This window comes from Protopterus annectens, chromosome 1.part1, assembly GCF_019279795.1.
Source record: "Protopterus annectens isolate FY-2018-M chromosome 1.part1, PAN1.0, whole genome shotgun sequence".
NCBI classification, from domain to species: domain Eukaryota; kingdom Metazoa; phylum Chordata; order Ceratodontiformes; family Protopteridae; genus Protopterus; species Protopterus annectens.
Window position 1 is genome coordinate 1,198,126,432 of NC_056726.1, and position 23,598 is coordinate 1,198,150,029.

Below are 23,598 nucleotides of genomic sequence, written 5' to 3' on the forward strand. Positions count from 1 at the left end.
TCAGCGATGCATGTATGACCAATATGATACTATTACACTGACAACCGTTAAACCTTACCATGGCTATGGGGAGTGTACACACCCTTATTGATATGACGCCCTCTTCCTTGATATGCCATGGGACCACATCACTGCATATGTTAACATTACATGAGCCTGATATGTGACATATGTCCTGTACATTCAAATGCAGTATCTAACAAATGTGTTAGGTGTGCGGATGCTGACCATGATGTATACACTCCGTGGGTGCATATGTGTGCACACCCTTATCATGACGGTTTGTTGCACCTACTGTTATGTGTACTACAGCAGTCACTATTCCTGGCACGGGTATACTAGCATGGACCATCTGCATTTGCCAGTATATGGTAGGTCTGCCCTACACATGTCCCCCAACTCTGTATGATTGCAAGGTCAACTCATGTGCACATCCCTTGGAGTTCACACACTGCCATCACTATTGCTGTGGAGTCAGGGTTATGTCTGCCACAGTTCATGTACCTGACTGTGTGCAGATACAGCCATTCATGGCATCCTTAGGATCCCTGCTGCAGTGCACTGGTGTGTCATGATGACAACCTCTCCCCACCTTCAGCCTTTTTGCAGATGCTTGACAACTATGGCCTACACATGTGAGTCAGTTTACAGTGTCCCAAACACTGAACACCACATGTAACAGCCTAGTCCCAGCTAATGAATGGCAAACATACAGGTGTACACTGGCACCAGCACAGTACAGATGGGGATGGTGGGCCTGAGGCGGGGTGAGGCGTTGGTTATGCAGCACACATATCTTACATGATACAGGGCCAGATTCATGAAGGCTTGCACGGAGTCTAAGAGTAGAGTAAGACTCCAGCAAGCCAACGTGTCTGCCGAGTGATCCAGAAACAGCCTGCAGGGGCGTGCAACTGAGCTCTCCAAACTAGTCTTACATGGACAGGGCTGGGATATGCAAATTACCTCAATTGCAGGTGAAAGCCATGCAAATGAGGTAAAATTGCGATCCAGGAAACCCAAACCTGTCCTAGTAGGAGTAGTGTTATTTGCAGAAATGTACTCAGTTGATAACTGAGTATGGTTCTGCAAATAGCAAAACGGAGCCGTGTCAGCTGGAAAAAAAGCATGCATTCACAGGAAGAAGCATGCCAATGGCCAAAAATATGGCCATTGGCAATGGGAAGTGATGCAAATTAAAAATAAAATAAACTTTTTTTTTTAATCTCGATTTCCGGGATTTAACCATAGCGCAGCACCGCGCAAACGCGCTGCACCCTAAAAAGCAGAAAATTAATAATTAAGATCCACAAATGTGGATTTCATAGCTAAATTGAATTTACAATGCAAGAGAATGGCAGGCTGAAGACAACATGGCCACCGAGTAGAGGTTGCTAAGGGGGGAAGCTCAGTCTAAGAGATGTAACTAAGCATTAGTAGGCAATCCTATGCAAATGAGAGTTATGATAGTGAATCGCAAGTTTACATAGCAAATGAGCACAGTCAATGGAGTGTAGGAGTAGGATAAGGGGAGTAACAGAGTAGAATATAGGTGACATCACGAGGGGGGTATGTATGAAAGGAGTGCAGCTCATTGGAGCAGAGTGACATGAGTCAGCTTACATTTACATAATAGTGAAAGAGGTGTGTCAACAGGTAGGCCAGGTAAAGTCAAGAAATCGAAGGTGTATGCTGTGGATAACACCAAAGTTTCTTGCTGAGCATGCATGCGCGCGTGTGCGCGCCAGTAAACCCGAGTAAGACAGTGTGCGCGTGTGTCAGCATGTGTGCGCGCGTGTAGGCTTGAGTAAGCATATGTAAGGCTGTGTAAACAGTTGTAAGCATGTTTGTGCTGTTGTGCACGCGCTTTAACAAGAATAAGCAAGATTTAGTCCGTGTAAGCATGTGTGCGCACGTGTGAGCTGGTGTGCACGTGTTTGCGCTTGTTTGCGCGGCGCTGCCCCTTGAGGAAACAGAAAGGGAAAAGGAAGCACAACAAATAGTAGGAAGTTAACCAGGGAATACTAGCAGAGCTAGCAGGTGAAAACAATCAGAATCAGGCAATTACACAGGCAGTACACTAGCCCAGCCCAGCACTAAAAACTCAGCAGAAACCATTCCAGTATGTTTTTCTCAGACACACTGCAACACTGCAGTAAGCTAATAGAAGTGAAAACTGAAAAAGCTTTACTGAGACAAAGAAATGTTAGGGGCTGCCATTGCTGTCATAAGGTGACATATGCAACATGCTGAGGGTGGTGACAATGCAAATGCTGCTGAGCAACTGACAGTGAGGAGATGGAGAAGAGTGTACAGGCCTAGGGTAACCTACCAGGGGCTAAATGAGCTGGAGATTGTGGAGTGCTATAGAGTGGACAGAGACCTCATGCAGCAAATTGTTGAGCTATGCAGGCCACGCCTCACACACAGAATCAACAGAGGGGAATCCATCCTAGTGGAAACCAAGGTATGTGTTTGCCTAAGATTATTAGCAACAGGTACCTTCCAGAGACCAACTGGTGATATGACGGGGATTTCACAGGCATCAGCATCTAGGGTACTGCACCAGTTCCTGAATGCCATGGCAGCACATGTCGGTGATCATGTATATTTCCCCAATTCCCATGAGGTATTGGCCAGCAATATGCATCTCTTCCAGCAAATAGCAGAATACCCTGAGGTAATGGGTGCAATAGACTACGTACGTTTGCATCAAAGCACCAGCTGGTGAGCGGGGTAGGGTCTACTATAACCGCAAGGGTTACCCCTCCATCAACTGCCAGGTTGTGTGTGATGCCCAGGGCATAATAATGAATGTGTGTGCTGGTTGCCCTGGAAGCTACCATGACTCCCATATCTGGCATCTGACACAGCTGTATCAGACATTTGCCAATGGGGACATCCCTCATGGTCACCTAGTGGGGGATGCTGGATATGCACTCGAGCCGTGGCTGATGACATCCATCAGAAATGCACACACACCTGAACAGGAATGCCATAATGAGGCACATGCACAAACATGAAATGTAATCGAGCGTGTGTTTGGGCTGCTCAAGTCACGGTTCCGGTGCCTGGACACATTTGGTGAAGCCTTGCAGTACTCACCAACTACATGTACCCAAATAGTCATGGTATGTGCTATGCGACACAATATGATCCCGCGAAAATAGCTGCAGCAGGAGCAGCATAGGGCCGGGCACAACAGCCCCCCACCATTGCCAAGGCCAACACAGGCAGAGCGTGACTCAGAGGAGGCAAAACCTGAGCCTGCCCCAGTAGGCAGAAGGAGGCGTGCCCAGTATGCTTTGGCCTTGGCAAAGAGGCAATGCATAGCATATACACTGGCTCAGTAGGAACCCTGGAAATGATACCTCTCTCCGACTCACACATATAGTAAAAGCGATGCTTAACTTGACACTACCTGTTAACAAACATGTATAGGGAGTGTAAAATGTGCATCCGACATAGGCAGCCCTGCTGCACCACCTGAGGCATGGCTGCTATGTGTTAAGCAATATAAAGCACTGCTAAACAGCTCTCACCACTATTTAGTATATGTAAACAAAATTGCACACACTAAGTAGCACAACTATAGGCAATGTTCAGCAATATTGTGCACTGTCCAGCAATGTTGGCCAACATTGAGCAATGTTGTGCAAGTCTGGTCAAATGTGGGTATAGTTCATCAAAAGCAGGTTAACAAGTTCATATTTGCTTCACTTTTCTTGAAGCAGTCTGTTTTAGCATTGATGAAACTATGAAGCAGTGACAGTCCTTGAATCCAGGTTACAGTGCACTATAGTCAGAGTACAGAACCACGAAACCATGACAGTATGTCGATGGTCAGCTTGTATGAAAAAAAGCTGATAAGTCAATGCTAAGTATCTCATGGAAACCTTGCAGGCATAGCATAATCCCTGTTGATTTAAGACACAAAGGTGAGGCCTGCAGTAATAATAGAACCTGACATTCAACACACATATAGTATAAATGTTAATATTGGTAATGTTCACACACATCAACAAATGTAGTGGACCTCAGACAGCAACATACTGCAAGGTCACACTGGGCATGCACTGAAAGTCTGAACTGGGCATGCTCATACACTTGGGGCAAGTTTGAGTACAGCAGTGGGCCACACATATCCCTCAGTTGCATGTGTCAACCCAGAAACCTCGCACTATTCACCAATCCACCATGTGCACACAGTGATATGGCAACAGACACAATATAATATAGTGAAATCCTGTCACAATCAAATATGTTATGCAGAAACCTAGGTTGTTCATAGGAAGTGGTAAAGCAAAAAAGAAACAAAACCTGCAATCGGTACCATCACTGAACAACGTGCATCCCGAACATTAGCATAGGTTCAGAGGTTGACACTAGGCTATCTGCCCTAGGGTATGTAGAAGCCTAGCCACAGTGTGTTTGTACTCTGCAACAACACTAGATCAGTAGACTGTGTCTTTTAATAGTAGGTCACACAAGATATCTCACATACGTTCATTTCATTCTGCCTCTGTCTAGCAAGGACCCATAACATATCCCAGGGCTAAACATACGATCACCCGTCCACCTGTGAAGATGTCACCTGTAGGTGGTCAGCGTGGGTTTGTGCATATGTGGGACTGTGATCACATTCCCTAGTGAGTGGAGCCTCTGTGATGGTAATATGCCCCTCCAGCATGTCCTATTAACATCATTGCTCACGTACCTGTCCCTGGAGCATGTAGCTGTAAGGGACTTTGATATCCTCATGTGGAGTCTGTCCGTCAATGCTGTGATGGACATGGCTTCAAACAAAAGGCACAGACTGCATCCAAGTAGGCACTAAGCAACTGAGGAGAGCTGGGGTGACCATAGCCAAACTGTGCATACCATCTGTGTGAGTCCCTAGATCCACTTGGTTATGTAAATCTGTGTACATTCCAGTTGCTGCAGGTGTTGGGTAAGGTACATCCAAAATGGGGCATTGTATCCAAGCATGTGCCTGATGACTATAGGGTCACAATGACCCCACCTGATCTGGATGTAAAACCGTATGGGATAAGTTTGGCTAAATAGAAGGTGTGCCCAACAAGATTGGCAACGTGAATGTCAAAGGCGAGAGTACTAAGTATTCATGTCCCCAAATCACAAATCACACACACTGTACGTGATGTATCATCACCTATGTGGTAATGTGTGTGCACAATGTTACTACCAAAGGTGATGACTATGCATCTAAAGGAAGGTAGCTGTAAGCCATGGCTCTGGCACCAGTCATCCATCTCTGTGAGACCCTTTCTGAGGATGCTTGTGCCAGCTGTGGAGTCGATTATGGCACACAGTTTGCAGTCATCTGCAAACATGATCATCCATATTCCTCCTGTGTTAGCCAGTATGTATCAGAAATATACACTGCACTAAGTAGCAAAACCAACACTACCATAGGGTATGAATTTGCATATGGGTATACCTTTATAAACTCAATTCTTCAGTACTGAAACATGTTATTACACATTGCACTTAGGGTGAATTGGTGAATAGATTTTGTATTGTGATATGATTAATTTTTGTAATATTTAATAAATTTATACTATGTGGTTAAGTATATATCAAATTCATTCAATATATTGTGTATATTGTGTATGTTGTATGTTTTTGAAATATTCACTTATTTACTCATTATGTAGCTGATATCGTGTCATATGTTTGCACTAGGAACTATGCATTTTGAAATAAGATTAATTTTGCATTTGAATAATGTAATGAGCTTGTTCGTAGTGCAAATGAACAAATCAGTTTAATTGATCAATTAGGGGTTTGGCTAATGAATGAATTACTGTTGTATTTAAGGAGAAGGTTTTTGAGTGATGAATTGTTCCATTGAAGGCAAAATGCCGTGGTACCAGGACTCGTGAATAAAGGAATTTTCTTCATCTTCTCCGTGGTGGTGTTCCTTTTGCTACTTAGTGCAGTGTTTTGGATTTGTTTTCGTGTTTGTGTTCACAGTTGTTTTGCAATGTATCAGAAATATATACAGAACAAGAGAGGTCCCAGGACTGAGCCCTGTGGGATGCCACGTGTAACTGGTGTATAGTCAGACATGGCACCTGCAATACTGACCATGTGTGTGCTATCCATGATCCAGTTAGCAATCCATCTTGTGACATATGTGTAGATATTGAATCCGGTGATCTAATGTGTAAAGACCAAGTGGGGTATTGTGTAGAAGTGGTGTGCGAGCTCCAGGTAGGCTGTGTGGACAACCCTGTGTATGTCTATGGACCTGTTAACTATTTAAAGACACCAAACATCTGCAAGAGGCAAAATATGCCCACAAAAGCAACACATTGTGCACAATCCATTGTCTGTAGGTTCACACTGTGTATGTGTTCCTTGATGATACACTCCATAGCATAGCAGACCAGGATAGTTAGGCATATATTGGGATAATGTCCAGGGTCCCTTGTGGCACCAGCACTGTGGAGTAGGTACACCATAACTGTATGCCATTCCATGGGTACACATCCTGTAGTAACTGTGATATTGAACAGTGACATAATGTGAGTGTGAAGTTTGTCATGAATCTTGTGTATGCCACAGTCTGGGACACCATCTGGTCCCACTGATGCTGTGTTGTCTGCCATGGAGAGGGCTGCACACACATGTTCATCTGTGATGTCAGGGAGGCTACACCCTGTTGTGATGGACATGTGCACTGCTGGGCGGATGGTGGGGAAACATTCCCACTGAACCTGTTGTCCAGGATGTTCGCAATGTCAGTGGGTTCACTGTATCATTTGTAATTATGCAGTAACTCACAGTATATCTGTGAGTTCCCACCCAGGTCCCTGACATAACTAAATAAGGCCTTGTGATTGTCCATAGTGTCTGTTGCAAGTGTCTTTTAGAAGTGGGCCTTAGATGAATCAACAAGTGATCGTAGCTATACCATAGTGCTGATCAGAGATGCCTTCCTGATTGTGATCGTGCTCTATAATGTAGTAGCCTCCTCCTGTCCCTGTATAGCTCAGTAATGGCCGTGGTCCAGTAGACAGGTCCCCTGCCTTTGGAGGAGTGAGTCTTATAGTTATCTGGGATAGCATGATCCATGCATTCCAGTAGTTGTCCATAGAATGTGCTTGTAAAGTATGAAGTGGTCTGAGCTGTAATTAACACTGTCCCAGAGTCATTGAGGGATACCATCTCAGTTTGTACAAGTGTGACATTTGCTCATGAGAAGTATGTCACTGAGATCACATAGGATGTGTGTGTGTATGGGATATGTATGTCTAGTGAGATGAATGTATGTTCCGACCTTAACAATTACAGGTATACCTCTGTTGTGGAACATAGAGTCCCCATGTGGGTGATGATCAGGTCCCACATGTTTAACCCCCTGTGGGTGTGGTGACCAGGTCTGCCCTAGCATTTGAGTGTAACAATCTTAGCAACTGTTGTGCAAGGGTGTCACTGCTTGAGTAGTATACCCAGTCAATGTTTGTGTATTTGAAGTCACACAATATAATGGTGTTTGGTGAGACCTTCACATTCCACAGTGTTTCCAGGAATAACGACTGTTGTGCCCAAGTTTGGGTGTGTGGTCTGTAACAGCAGTTTTGCCCACTCTCAGTTGCACATGTACTTTCCCCAATGCTTTGTGTACTGCTACCAACCTGGAGGTGTGCGTATGAATGATGTATATGGATACCCCCCCTATTGTTGTTGTCTGGTCCGAGTCTTGTGTCTGAAAACCATGGTATGACGTAAAACCTGTTAGTGCTGCTGTGTTTTTGTGAGCCTGAACCAGGTGTTTGTTACTGCACATATATCAACAGATTTCATTCTGATGTGAGTCCTGAGTGCATGCATTCTGAGGGTTAGACATCAGTTGTTGAGCACCATCACTCTCTGTTTCCTGTACCCTGTAACGTCTATGGCTGTGGTTATGTCTTCTGACCCTCGCTTCAAACAGCCACTATGTGTGTGTCAAGAGCCTAAGGCAGTCTGTGAAAGCCTAGTGGTGACAGGTGCATGGAGTCCATAGCGAATGTACGTGGCATTTTGAACATGTAATCCCAGGCTGACAGACACTGCATCCCCTGTGAATGACAACAATATGTTAGGCAACTGTTAAAAGTGATCATGTCATCTGTATACTGTGACATAGTACTTGGTGAGGGTAAGATGCTACACAAGGTCAGGGTCATACTGTCCTGGGCTACATGATCAGAAAGCTCCTCTATGTCTCTTGTCATTTAGTGCAGGGAGGAACGTTTGAGGGTTTACACACCAGAATGGTCAATGATGGAGCCATATTTGTACTTGCAGTGGACTGACAACAGTGCATGTGTCATGTGGCATATCCTGGCACCCGACACACAGCACAAAGTGACCTTCACCTTGTCAGCCTGGTGAGTGGGATGTCAGTGTGACCGACAATTACAGTCACCTAATACAAGTGTATGAGGTGTGTTGTGTAGGCCTAAGAGCAGTGACTGTGTGGCACAATGACTTTGTGAACTATGTGATATATGTGTATGGCTGTGTGTTAGCAGTTGTTTGTGTGTCTGCTTTGGATGTCTCAGCTGCTTAGGCAGAGTATATTTAGATGCTCCAAGTATGTCATTGTGTGTCAATGTATATGGTTTGCTGTTGTCATAGGTGCATGTGCGACTGTATTTGTGGTGTGTGTGGTTACCTTCACCAGTCATGGCTTTGGAGAGCTCAGCCTCCTGTCTGTCTATACAGTTGCACCTCTCACATAAATCTGAGTTTGTTGTAGGAGGACAGTGTTACCTGTGTACATGAGGCAGTTGTAACAATGCGTCAGAATTCCAATATGCACCAGCTGGACTGGAGAGTACACATGAAACAGACCTTTGGACATGCCAGGATATGATGATGACATACACTGTCGACTGATCACAAAGGATCAGTAGTGTGTCAAGTGTGTAAAAAAGTATAACAGGGTTTTAGTGTTCAGGTTTGTTGTTGCTGTGGAAAGATAATCTGCAAAGGAGTACAGACAGAAACATTACACCTCCTTCAGCTATGTCAGAAATATCGATGTACAGTCATATATGTCCTGAGTCAGGGTCAACTGTACCTGAGTGACAATGTCAACATCCTGTCAGGCAGGCCCATACATACATACCCACCTCCCAGTGACAAAAGGCCCTAACATCATACCAGGAGATATCACATGTAGAATGTGTAAACTGGTCTTCCCAATGCCAAATGAATCCCATCACGTGGATAACATTGTTTCCCCATATGTGTCATAAGTGAACGACAGGACAAACAGACACTGCACCCAAACAGTCTGTTGAGCCTCACACTCTCTACAGGACCTACAGAATGTGTTACAGCAACATGTGGCACATCCCACAAATGTCGGTGCACAACACACCATGGGAACTATATTCCTATAAGCCTACGAAGTCCAAAATGCTAGTCCATGGAGTCCATCATGATTGCAGTCAGGAACAGGGATATTGTAAACCGACAAACACACAACCCAAACGTCTGTGGTATGTTAATGAGCACATCATGTTCCCCAAACCTGCTAGATATCTTGCAAGGCAGCCACCCAGGACATACATCACTGACAGGAGCAACACAGGTCCCACACAGACTTTGAATAGCCCTTTACCAACATCACAGAGACATGTTGTATCCACAAAACCTACAATCCGTGCATGAATATGTATTGTCATATGAAGGAATGGTAGTTTGTCCACAGATAGATCACACCAGGTATGAATTGTGTATTCCTGTTCAAGATGTTCACACCTGCTGACCCACAAGGTTCATTTCTGGGATTGCATAACACTAAGTGCACACACATTACCATGTCCAGTCTGATGATGTCAGCAACCTACAAATATAGCATGTGAATAAAAACCACACAATAAAGCATATAGCGCGTCATGTTAATGCATATCTCACTTGGATTATAACATAGTTAGGTAGGTGTTTGACTCCTGCAGTTGCTGAGTGTGTGTGAGATTGCCTTTGAGAAGAGTGGCCTTTCGGGAGACTGTGGAAACACATTAGGAGTGGTGAATACCTCTTTGCGAAGTGTGATGATGTCAGCATCCTACAAATAGAGCTTTGGAAATGAATGCTCTTAATAAAGCCAGTAGCGTGTCATGTTAATGTGTATCGCGCTAGTGTCATAACATAACTAGATAGGGGTTTGAATCCTGTAAATGTGGGTGTGTGAGATTGCTTTTGAGAGGAGTGGCCTTTTTGGATAATGTGGAAACACATTAGGAGTGGTGAATACCTCTTTGCCAAGTGTGATGATGTCAGCATCCTACAAACAGAGCTTTGGAAATGAATGCACCCACTAAAGCAAGTTGCACGTTGTGTTAATGCATGTCTTACTAGTGTCATAATATAGTCAAGTAGGGGTTTGAGTTCTGCAAATGCCAAGTGTGTGTGTGTGGGGGGGGGGGTGATTTCCTTTGAGAGGAGTAGCCTTTTTGGAGACTGGGAAAACACATTTTAAAAGAGGTACATCCCTCTTCGTAAAGTCTGATGATGTCAGCATCCTACAAATATTCTAGGAGAACCAAAACCGCCCAGTAATGCGTATAGCGTGCCGTGTTAATGCATATCTCTCTAATATCATAAAATAGTTAGGTAGGGGTTTGAATGCTGAGTGTGAACTTTTGTGTGTGAGACTGCCTTTGAGAGGAGTGGCCTTTTTGGAGAGTGTGGAAACACATTAGGAGTGTTTAATACCTCTTTGCCAAGTGTGATGATATCAGCATCCTACAAATAGAGCTTTGGAAACGAATGCACCCAAAAAAGCAAATAGTGTGTCGTGTTAATGCGTATCTCATTAGTGTCATAACATATTGTGGTAGGGGTCTGAATCCTGCAAATGCTGAATGTGAATGTTTGTGTGTGTGAGTTTGTCGTTGAGAGGAGTAGCCTTTTTGGAGACTGTGGAAACACATTAGGAGTGGCGAATACCTCTTTGCCAAGTGTGATGATGTCAGCATCCTACAAATAGAGCTTTGGAAATAAATGCTTCCAGTAAATCAAATAGCATGTCATGTTAATGTGTGTTTCACTAGTGGCAGAACATAGTCAGGTAAGGGTTTGAGTCCTGCCCCCACCAAGTGTGTGTGTGGTGTGTGATTTCCATTAAGAGGAGTAGCCTTTTTGGTGACTGAAAACACATTTTAAAAGAGGTACATCCCTCTTTGGAAAGTCTGATGATGTCAGCATCCTACAAATATTCAAGGAGAATAGAAGCAACCTAGTAATGCATATAGCGTGCCGTGTTAATGTGTATCTCGCTAGTATCATAACATAGGTAGATAGGGGTTTGAGTCATGCAAACACTGTTTGTGTGCCACAGGTGATCGATGCAGTGTGGGTTTTGTTTTTACTATGGTATGACATATGTTTCTAACAGTATGTGCATTGCACACATCGGGTGTCAGATAGATTTGTGTACATGTGACCTCAATCAGTTCATAGGTGTGAAGCCTGCATACTACATGAATACATTTGTAACCTTCGACATATTGTGCCGCTGCTTCTCAGATCATAGGTCACATATGTATGTATGCATCAAGACTGGCCAATGTAGTGATCCGTTGCCAAGGAGATCCCTGCCACACACACCCATGACACGTACTATAGAGTACTGTCAGTGAGGTTAATTGCTCGGGTATATGTCAAACATGTTCATACACAACAATGACTGGCAATAATGAACATTCATTATAGGTGTGCACCAGCCCTGTGGATATGCATGCAGGACCCTAATGTGTTATGTGAAACACCGAGGGACCCCACAATATCTATGGATATGTGGATACCAAGGGACAGATGACATAACACGTCTGTCTGTACACATTGGTAGCCAACATACATGTTCAGGGCTACAACCTATGTGGTACTGTCAGGATAGTATGTATAGTAAATGTGGATGACTATGCCATAGACAGTGTACTGCTATACAGCATGTATTGGACAACAGGTATCTGTATGATACCCTTGTGTAGGATATGCATCCCATCCGGGGAATGCAGTGTAGGCCAATGCATGCATTTCCAGATGTGGATGGACATATCCCTAGTATGTTTGCATGTACCTAAGAGGGCTATATGCCACACAGGTGTGGTCCCAGGAATGTGTGGCGGTCAATACCACTGGTTACTGTTATAGTATAGTACTGGAAGTATCCAACTGTTACTGAGTTCCCTACAACTGTGAGTCATTTGTCAGGACATCATCTAATGATTGGTTATAGTCATGCTGTTGGGGTGGTGTATACTGCCAGACTGCCGATCACTGACAGATATCAACGGTATCACGCACAGCATAGCGCCAACCCATGTCACACACACATGTGTACCCATGTTAGTACATATCTGTAGTAGAATGCATACTGGCCATCGAAAGATACCATGAGATGTTAACAATGTGCAGAACAGGATATGTCGCACATCCCACATGTCCACTATGCACGTACATGAAGACAGTGCGCACACACCATATTCACAGATGTACACCCGCTAATTTGTAATGCACACATCACACACGTACTGTCCACTCACTAACACATGCTGGCAACACTGTACACTTCAGCCAAGTGGCACATGGGTGGACAATACATACTCAGACCTAACACTGGTGTAAACAATGCTACAATGACTATCAGAGCTGTGATGCATAATGCCTTCTCAGATATACCTACAAGGATATCAGTACACCTTCCTGTTGGCAACTTGATAATATTGCTACACTGCTATAATGTCACCCTGTGCATCAGAACCATGTTAGCCTATTCCTGCATCAATGTGACAGATGACAGGAGGTGGCACAGGTGTCATCATATGCACAGGGTGTGTTGTAGGTTTGCCAGAGCCTGACATTGGCCAATCCAATCGGCATGTCTGTGTGTGTGTGTGTGTGTGTGTGTGTGTGTGTGTGTGTGTGTGTGTGTGTGTGTGTGTGTGTGTGAGGGACAAAAGTACTGCATGGGCCAATGTTGATGTAATGTGTGTGCCTAGCAGGGGTGCTACGGGCAGTATCGGGTACCAACCCAGACTGGGTGCTATCATCAGAGGCAGAGGTATGATGACTGGACCCATGTCCCTGCTGGGACTGACCAGCACCACGTGCACGTGGTCTAGTAGGACGGTCAATGGACAGGCCAGCCCTAGCATTGGTGGGGCTGGTACTGCCACTACGGGAGCGGCTGTGATCCATGGTCAATCCGCGATGACTGCCAGCTGATGCTGTTGCTGGCATGCGTCCACGTCGGCTTTTCATCCTTCCCGCATGGTCCTGGCTCATGGCTAACACATTGTGGAGGACATCTAATGTTCCCCTCCAATGGCTATCAATGACCTCGGTGTAATTTCGGATGGAACCGGCAAGGTCACAGATGCTGTCATTGATAGCAGTGTAATGGGCCCTCTGTGCCCTTAGTCCCTGTCGGGTGTATTGTTCCATACGTGCCTGTGCCTGCATTACAGCCCAGAACATACTTGAGGTTGTAATACCTCCGGGGGCACGTCTGCCAGGGGCAATACAACCAGTGGTGCTCCCCCGAGAACCCCTGGACATCCGCCTATGTGGTACCATTCTGGTAATCAGGCTATGGCTGCTGTGAGAGGATGCATGTGCCATAGGTACCACACTCTCCTGGTCAATGCCAACTGTATGCTGTCCCTCAGCTATGGCCATTGGTGACGAGGGATGTATTGGCAGTATGAGTGTGCGCATAGATGGGGTTGACTGCTGTGTACTGTCGATTGGTGGACCAATGACAGACCCTGTCAGACCTTCCTGTGCCACAATACATGTCTCATCATCTCCACTATTAGTGGCGGTGACATCAGGTTCCCTGCTGCATTCAGCCACGCCTAACTCAGCACCTGTGGAAGGAAGACAGGAAACACACTTTACAATCTGTACATGATGTTAGCGCACATGCACACATGCACACATGCACACATGAACACATGCAGACATGCAAACATGCACACATGCACACATGAACACATGAACACATGCACACATGAACACATGAACACAATAACACGAACACATGCACACATGCACACATTCACAAATGAACGCATGAACACATGCACACATGAACACATGAACACATGAACACATGCACACATGCACACATGCACAGAAATACACTGCTCACCACAGCACATACACACACACACACCAGCAATCCAATACATACACAATAGTGGGTGATGGTGGGTGACAGTATCACAAGGCAAACAGTCACCACACGTGTCAGCAGGCAGACCATGTGTTGCTCAACACCATGCAGTGCAAGTGTAGACAGCCCTATCTAATGACATTATACATGGCTTTGATGCATGTGTGTAGTTGTTCAGTGATTGGCTACACCCTGGAACACAATGTGTACATACACAACATTGCTGTGCAAGTATTATCTGCTCTGCAATGTCATGTGCACCATCACTCAATGGTATACATACCATGGCTGCATATGTTATCTGTGTGGCACATAGATTGCCATGTCTGATGACAGTGTCTGTGTCCATAGCACATAATAGTGGGCACAGGTGTAGCAAATGCATGCAATGTACAGACATGTGATGAGTGGTGCATGTAGACGTGAAGGAATCCCAATGCATGACATGGACTTTGCACAGTAGTTATGTTGCGTGTGGGACATATTGCAGATATGTTGTTGCCAGCCATGACATGGCATGCTACATGACTGCAACATTAAACACCACACATACCCAATGTGTGTCATATGACCTATACACCCAATAGCATTCCAGGACATATATGTGACTCTTTGTACAGATGGTGACTGTTGTGCAAAATGTGTATACTGGCATATGTAAGCACACACACAACATGCTATGCATGGTGTGTATAGGTGCATATGTTTGCACACACAGAAGAATGAGGTGCACAGCAAAGACTGCTATGTGTAGTACTGTGGTCACTGTAACAGGATGGGGTGTAGTACCATGTGCCATCATCATCATCATGCATCTTGTGGTCAGTTACAGCTACTGCTGTGTGACAGACCACTGCCTAGCATGCTGTACCTGAACTGCAGTGCCGTGGATACATTCACTATTACACAGCCACTTTGCACATGGGTGTATGAGGTGCCCAGTAGGGAGCATTGCCTAACATGACTGTGTTATGTGTTGAAGAGTGTTGCACAGCCCCATGATAGGCCTCTACCCCTGAGGTACATCATGTGTGTGTGGATGACATGTAGGATACTGAAGTGTGACCTTACAGCGGGTGTGTGGTTACGCCATATGTAGCATGACTTTGTGTACTGCATGTGATAAATGTCTTATGTTGTGTACAGGTGTTGCAACTATGCCTACCCAATGTGCAGTACGAGGATGCCACAACTGTGTGTCATGCTCTGTGTATTGCATGTCATTGAGGCAGCTACTGACATTACTGAGCTGTGCAATGTCTCACAGCAAACATGCACGGCATGCATTATGCGTAGGTGTGTTACGTGTACATGGCCTACACCTCACCTATGACATGCATATTTCATTACCAACATTGCAGGTATAACACACTCACCAGCATGGATCAGCTGCCCTGCTGTCACACAAGAGGGACCTACTAGAATATGAGAGGGTTCGTCAGCGGCCACAACTGTGGCATTGCTACAGTGGGTATGCTAAACTGCAGTACAACAACAATCAACAGTCACAGGTGTAGGGATATTATTCAAACTATCCGTATTGCACAATACTAGGCAGCGGAACTGCTAAACACACAGTACACATCTCACGTACACATAATCTAACAATACAGTTAACTGTAGTCTACAGATAGGGCATGTTACCTGCTTGCTCCAGGTGGATGTGCTAGGTGGCTCCGGCCTCCATTACATGTCAGAGGTTGATGTAGCTGTTGTTCAGGAGCCACCACGCTTAGGAGCAGCTCCTCCGCTCTGGTGAGGGGGGGATGAATGGCCACCCCACCACCTGTGGCAAGCTGCTGTCTTTGGATATCAGATGCATGCCGCTGGACTTGTCTAATTAAATCACTGCAGTGATGGCGTACCTGCTCATATGTCCGGTTATGCATGCCTATGTCATTTACCCGACTAACAAGTTCCTGCCACAGTGCAATCCATTCCTGCTGGTGCTGGCTGCTTCTGGAGAAGAGCATTGTGTACCGCTGCAATAGGCTGTCGAGTATCACCTCTTCCTCATCCGCTGTGTACGCTGGGTTGCATTGGTGGGCCATCTGGCTGAAAAAGATATGAACAATATGTGTGAGAGTGTCCTGTGGCACACTTTACACTTTACCCACAGATATCACTTTACTGACATATATACCTTCCTATTGTCTGTCAGAGGTTACACACGTTCAATACCACTTATTGGTTCTCAGGCTACAACTAACTAACACTGCCTGGCAGACTCTATATATCACACCACTATACAACAGTACCCGATATACTGTTTGTGACACATTGCACAACCTCAAGACAGGGGTGTATATCACACCAATGCACAAACAGAGATGTCATCCATTGCAATGGATGTAAAGTACAGGTACAGTAGTACCAATCAACCACCCTAGTCATTGATGCCATAGCCCTGCCTAACAGATGTGTCCAGTTGTTACTATAGGTGGCATACTGCTGTAACAGACTATATATGTTGCTGGATACACACGTTAACCCTGTAACACACATATGATTGCAGCCATTGTACAGGCATAATCACACACACACATCAGGCAAACATACAATGCACCACTGTATGCCAACACAAATGTGCATTACCCGTGTACCATATGGTACTGTGTGCCACTACTTACACACCCTTATGCCTGCAGTCTGTCCTCTGTGTAGACTACAGGAAACACACATGACAGTGTTTCCAAGCAATGTGAATGCACACCATACTGTGCTGTTTAGGCCTACAGCTTCAGGTAGTACTACAGTTCATATTGGTGATAGATTCACCAGCAGTACCACTCACTAAGCATACATGTATTGCTTTAGCCTACAATGCGACACCACATTCGCCAACGGAGAACTACGTCACATCATATGCCGTACTTCTATGTCTGCCTAACAGTACATTACACATCAGTTTCTGTCCTCACAGCTAGGATAGGCACTACCATGTCAGATACAATATCACACTAAGCTATCACACATTTACAGACCTTGCACACATTCAGCGTTACACTTATTCAACCTCACATAGCAGCTATTGCATTAAGTACATGTGTGAGTGCATAGTGTCATAGGTAGGTAATATGCTATTGGCCCTAGGGCCTATGGCAGCCTAGCCATGTGCTACCCTGGCCTTTGACACACATGTACTTTGATTTCACTTGCCCCTGCCAATCTGAACCACAGAGGTGTTTCCTAGGGTGTATTACCAATCTCCCACACAATCATCAGCAGTATTTATAACAACTGCTAAGGAGGAGCCTTGTTTGCTATTGCTATGTGGTCTATTCTGGTGTATGGCATATCTCTGAGATGGGAACCTATCCCTCCAGCATGTGCTGTTTAGTGAGCTGACAAGGTTTAGGGCCCTAGATCGTGTATCCCTGAGGGATTGTGATATGTTGCCATGGAGGTTGTCACCCAGCTATGGGTGTGACATACCTTTGTATGTTCGGCAGAGGTCACCTCTGTGTGGTCAGTATGCAATACATTGTAGTTGTGGTTTTGTGAGTCAGTCTGCATAGGGCATCTGTTTGTGGACAGTATTACCCTTTGGTAGGTCTGTCTGTGGCCTGTTCACCTGGTGTAGTTGTCATGTGAAGTACATATCACACAGGGCATTGTGATGAGTAAAGGGGAACTCTACCCTATACTTCCATAGATGACACACCTGTTGTCATGACACATACCACACAGACAGATTACAGGTGTAGTGTGGCACTGTCTTCATCAAAGTGGAGGCTACTGTCCACCTGTGTTCCATGTTCCCTTATCACACCTTCACTGTTAGGTAGATCTCTACCTATGTGGTAGTTAATGGATACACTGTTTTGGGAAGGTGAAATGGCACTGCAGTATCAACACTTGTCTACAGTCCATGCCTTGGTCATCACACACCTGTTGTGGTACATATGACCCCATGTCTCTCTGTCTCTTTCTCTCACTCTATATATATATATATATATATATATATATATATATATATATATGTATATATATATATATATATATATTATATATATATGCATATCTATACACATACATGTACACATCCATTGCTGTACACATGGTTGTACATATAGGCACATGTACAGTCCACGTTTCATGGTGGGGATATCACTTATGCAACAGTTGTGGGATGTACAGGTATGTGATTAAATTGCACAGTGTTGTGCAGAATGCATCTGGGTGTCCTCAGCCCTTGTAGCATCAGCAGGCCTCACTGTCTGTAACACAGCAGATCTGACAAATCTGTCCCACAACATTTAACAACCACATGACATATGTCAACACTACCATAGCTGGCTTTAGGCATAGGCCTACTGTGCGGCCGCCTAGGGCGCCGCTCTAGCAGGGCTGCTTTTCCACTATTTATGTGGACACAAGGATGGGGGCACCAGGAAGTGTGGTAGGGGGCGTTGTGGAGCCCTTTTGCCTAGGGCACCAGTTGACCTAAGTCACTCCTGCATGCTGTATGCTGTCTTCTAGGCCACACACTACGACCTACATGGATATATGCACATATCAACCTTCACTGACAGATAGCTGTCCACCCTTCACTAATAGTTGCAGCATGTCCCTTGCCCTATGCACATGTGCAGATACAGATAGATACATACTTCTGCCACACATGGATGATTTGCAGTGTGTAGAGTACTCTTCAGGAACATCTACAACATGCCAACACATACATGTCAGTTACATACCTTACCTTTGTATTTCCCTGCTCTGTGTGTTACGGTTTTGTAGTTTTTTTTTTTTTTATTGGTGGTTTGTTTTGGGTTTTCGCCCTCTATTTAATCTTCGGTCTCTGTTTCTCACTCTGTTCTGTCTCTGTCTCAGTCTGTGTCTGTGTCCGTGTCTCTCTCTCTCTCTCTCTCTCTCTCGCACTCTCTATCTCACAGCACCTGCAATGATATAATTGCATGTGTGGACTGCAGGTACAGCCTGCTTTTCTAGGTATCTGCACTTGTGCATGTGACAGCCTCTGCACCAATTGCTGCCCACCATTCAGTAATTGCATGCAGCCTGCTGTTTGGTGATTGCAACACTCACTGTGATTGCAGCCCACTGCTATAAAATGCTAGGTTATGTAGGCGTAGCCCTTTCAGATTTCCAAGGTAGGGCCCATGCTTGTTTGCTCTGGACACGGTTGTGTCAGTCTGAAGGTTGGTATATGTCTCTTATCTGATGCTAGAGTTGGAGCCAGTTATATGCATGTTGTACTCATACCTGCATGTTGCTGCTTCCAGTACACACATCTCAGTGTAGACATGTAAGCACCCCTCCAAATGCTAACACAGGATACATGGGAGTATGTACTTTTTTCTCACTTACACAATTAACTGCCATACAAATGTGGTTATTGCACTGTATTCCTGTGACCAGTATTTATCCTGGTCTGATACTGTGTGGTGTTTGTAAGGTGATACTGTAACATTTTTCCCTGCTAGGATGGCTGGTTCTCCTTTCACAGTCATGTCATGCAATTCCACAACCACTGCTGGTAAAGACCCACAGAAAAGGGTTTGTGTTCTACCATTCCTAATTTCCATTTACATTCCCTCATTGTAATGCATGATATATTTATTTGAGAACAAAGTTATTTGTATAGCTGCTGTGGCTTAGTGGTAATTCATGCAGTCAATGGTCTGGGGTTCGAGACTGGCAGAGATTTTTTCTTTTGCTGCTCAGCAGAATAAGGGCCCTGCCATAGAGTGACTAAGGCACTTTTAAGCAGTTGTAAGCGGGATTGCGCAGGTTTGCATGACGCTTAGCTATGTGTACACATGCGCACACTCGCTTAATCCCACTTACTACTGCTTAAAAGTGCTTACTCCCACTAACCCCTGTGCTAATTTCTTAGAAAGAAAAGAAAATGGGGAGATAGGAAAGTGGTGAAAAAGGGGGCACAGAGAGGGAAAGACAGTAGGAAAACAAGCTTGGGATGTGCAGGACAGGTGTAGGGAAGGTCCATAGCTGCCCATTTCTTTACCAGCAACAGCTGTGCATATGTTGAAAATTTGGAGTGAAATTTGAAACCTTCCACCCCTGAGAGAGGGGTGAGGACAACATAGTTTGTTGTACTGCCAATTAGAATTATCAGTGTACATGTCCAATGGACATGTGTGCGAAATGGGAAGCTATGTATGGGAAGTAATTTTTTTTCGAGTACAGATTGCCCTTTTTGTTTTTTTTTTGTTTTTTTTCAGGGGAGAGTGGAAAGTGAGGTAGAGGAAGTAGGTATATTTGGGGAGGTAGGTTGGGTAGATAAACAGACAAGACAAACAAGACACATACAGGGGCAGAGTATGACACATGGGGTGGGTGAACACAATTGACGAGGACTGATGTTTGGAAATCGCAAGCCCATGAGCCCACAGATGGTAACAGTGGGACTGAGATCCCCACCCATGGGCAGTCACAACTGGACCTTTACAGACCCGAGGATCGCTGTGCTGGGGGCTGTGTAGGAGGGGCAGGCTCACCCGTGAGTCGCGCCACTCTCACCTCGAGCTGGCATAGGGGATCAGTGACTAAATGCTGGATGTCCCTACGCACCACAACCCGGACCCTTTGGAGGGTGACAGAAGGCCCTTCTCTGCCCACGTTTGCAGGGGGGGTGAGCCCCATCCCCTTCAGCGCTTCCACCCGAAGCTGGCACAGGATCTATTGAGGAGGGTGGCCCTGGCTGGGCACCAGACCTGCTGGTGCCAAGTGGAACTGCCAGCTGAGGAGGGACAGGTGTGTCCGCTGGGACCGGCCTTCCCATCCGTTCTGTGATTAGGTGTGTTTAATTACAACATAGAGAACAGCATTCCAAGTTAGTTGTAACAGCATGCAGTAATATTCCCATTAACCCAACACACCAGGGTTACAACAGTTGAACGGCAAGCTTAACACATGCATGCATTGAATGACAGTGGACATTCCAACAGCATGCAGGGATGATTGTTGGCAACAGGCCACCGAGATTGTGGTGTTTTAACAGGGTACATGCATCAAAGTAAGTACAGATTTTATATAACAATAGGACATATGTCCCAACAAATGTTATGAGATTAGCATACCCACTGAGGTGTGGAATTGCATTGTTTATGCACATGGAGTAGGGTGTAAAAAGAAACCTCAATTAACATCTTATTAGTACTTTAACTGTACACTACATTCCTATTGACTGCAGGTGTATATCCCCTACATGTATTCTTACACTAGGCAACATGCATTTGATTGCGTTATGGGTTTTGCTACTTCATGATATACCTGGCCTATATCTGACATGGTAACTGTCTAGGATGCAGATGTTACTGCTACATACTTGTATTAAATTGACTTGTTTATGTATCTGCACATCTGGATGTGTTCACATGGCTTTTTCACTTGTTTTCTACACAACCCTACTTTGCAGGTAGCACACTAACATTTCTGGGGAACACCTTGACAGGCTACACGTGTGCCAGATTTACCTATGCATGTCAGCCATTTCACAACTATTTAGGACTGTTGCATACTTCACAGCTACTGGCACTTCCTTCATCCACTTTATATGGGACTGCACTACTGGGTTTGTCAGCACTTACTACAACAGAGTAACATTTCTTCACTGCAAGGGTACAACAACATTTCTGAGTAACTGGCACATACACACTGCAAGTATTATACCTTTGTTATTTACATTAAATCTCTTTTCTACAGGCTCTCTCCTGTATTTGACATTACACTGCATACAGTAGACCTATTCAGGACATGCTATACCTTTATTGATAGGTTACAAGACTGTTTTACAGGATCACTCACTTTTTATCTATGACAGTGCATGCAGAGATAGTATTCCAGACATGTTTTTGCTTTATTCATGGGTTACTACACTCTATTCCTAGCTATCTGACTTATGATATGTAACAGTACATGCAGAGGATTTATTCAGGGAATGAATATTTTATACTTCACAGCTACTGCCACTTCCTTCATCCACTTCCTATGGGACTGCACAACTGTGCGTTGACAGCACCTAATACAACAGTACTATTTTTTATTGCAAGGGTACAACAACATTTCAAAGTAAGTGACACAGACACACTCCAAGTTTTATACCTTTATTAATTACATTGAACACTCTTTTCTACAGGGCCCCTCCTTTACTTGTTATTACAGTGCAAACGGAAGACATATTCAGGACATATACCTTTCTTGATAGGTTACAACACTCTTTTTCAGGCCTGCTCACTTTATATGTTATGACAATACATGCAGGGATAGTATTCCAGAGTTATTTAGCTTGATTGGTGGGCTAGTACACTCAATTTCTGGCACACTGACGTTTGTTATATAACAGTACATGCAGAGGATTTACTCAGGACATTTTATTGCTGTATTATTGGGCTTAAACACTTTTCTCATGCTCACTCACATATATCATGTAACAATACATGCATAATATTTACTAACCTGCCTGGTGGCGTAGCCTTTGCAGCCTATCTGCATAAGCTTTCTGGTTCATAGCATGAGCACGTGCAGCTGTGGAGTAAATAAAGGGATATTGAGACATACCTATCCATTATTTAGACTATATTAGCTTATCTTACATACTGCATTCCATGGCTACCTACTTAGTAGTGGGGCATCCCACATTTGACGGGCCTCCTGGAGCCACTGGCTCAGAAGTTCCTGCTTCCACCTCTTCAGGTCTGCATGGTGGTGACAGACCTGCTCACCAGTCCGAGGGACGCCTGTGACACTGGTGAGTTCATGAGCCAACCGGTTCCAAGCCTCCGCCTTATACTCCATTCCTTGGAACTGGCCCTGCAGGAGTTGAGTCTCATGCCGATGGACTAGGAGCCAAACCATATATCTTGACTCCTCGATGCCCCAGCGTTGTGCTCGAAAACATGTACCCTCTCCAGCACCAGACATTCTAACTGCAGATGGGAGCTACAATTAGTTATGGCAAATATTCCCGCCTATGCGGCTTAAATATGCCGCATTTCCCGCACTTTTCTGTGACTGGCCGTTTTTGAATATTCTCGGCTGACTGCAGGCCTGCTTAGCAATGGTTAATCAAACATTTATTTCTATATATATGTTAACAGTGGATGTTTATCCTAAGCTGTTGTGGCTTAGTGATTCAGTTCTTGATTATGGTGCACAGTGTCCTGGTTTCAAACCTTATCATTGCATTTTATTTTACTACTGTCCAGACAAGTTAGGGGGTGTGGCTGTGTTTAAGCATCGTTCCTCTACATTGCTCCACATTGCCCGACTGTGCACTGGTTGGCGCAGCGCGCACCTCCGCACAAACCGATTGCACTGGGTAAAGCGCTATTTAGCTTTGGGCAACTATTTTGCGCTGGGTAAAGTGCGATTTAGCTATGGGCAACTACATTGCGCTGGGTAAAGCG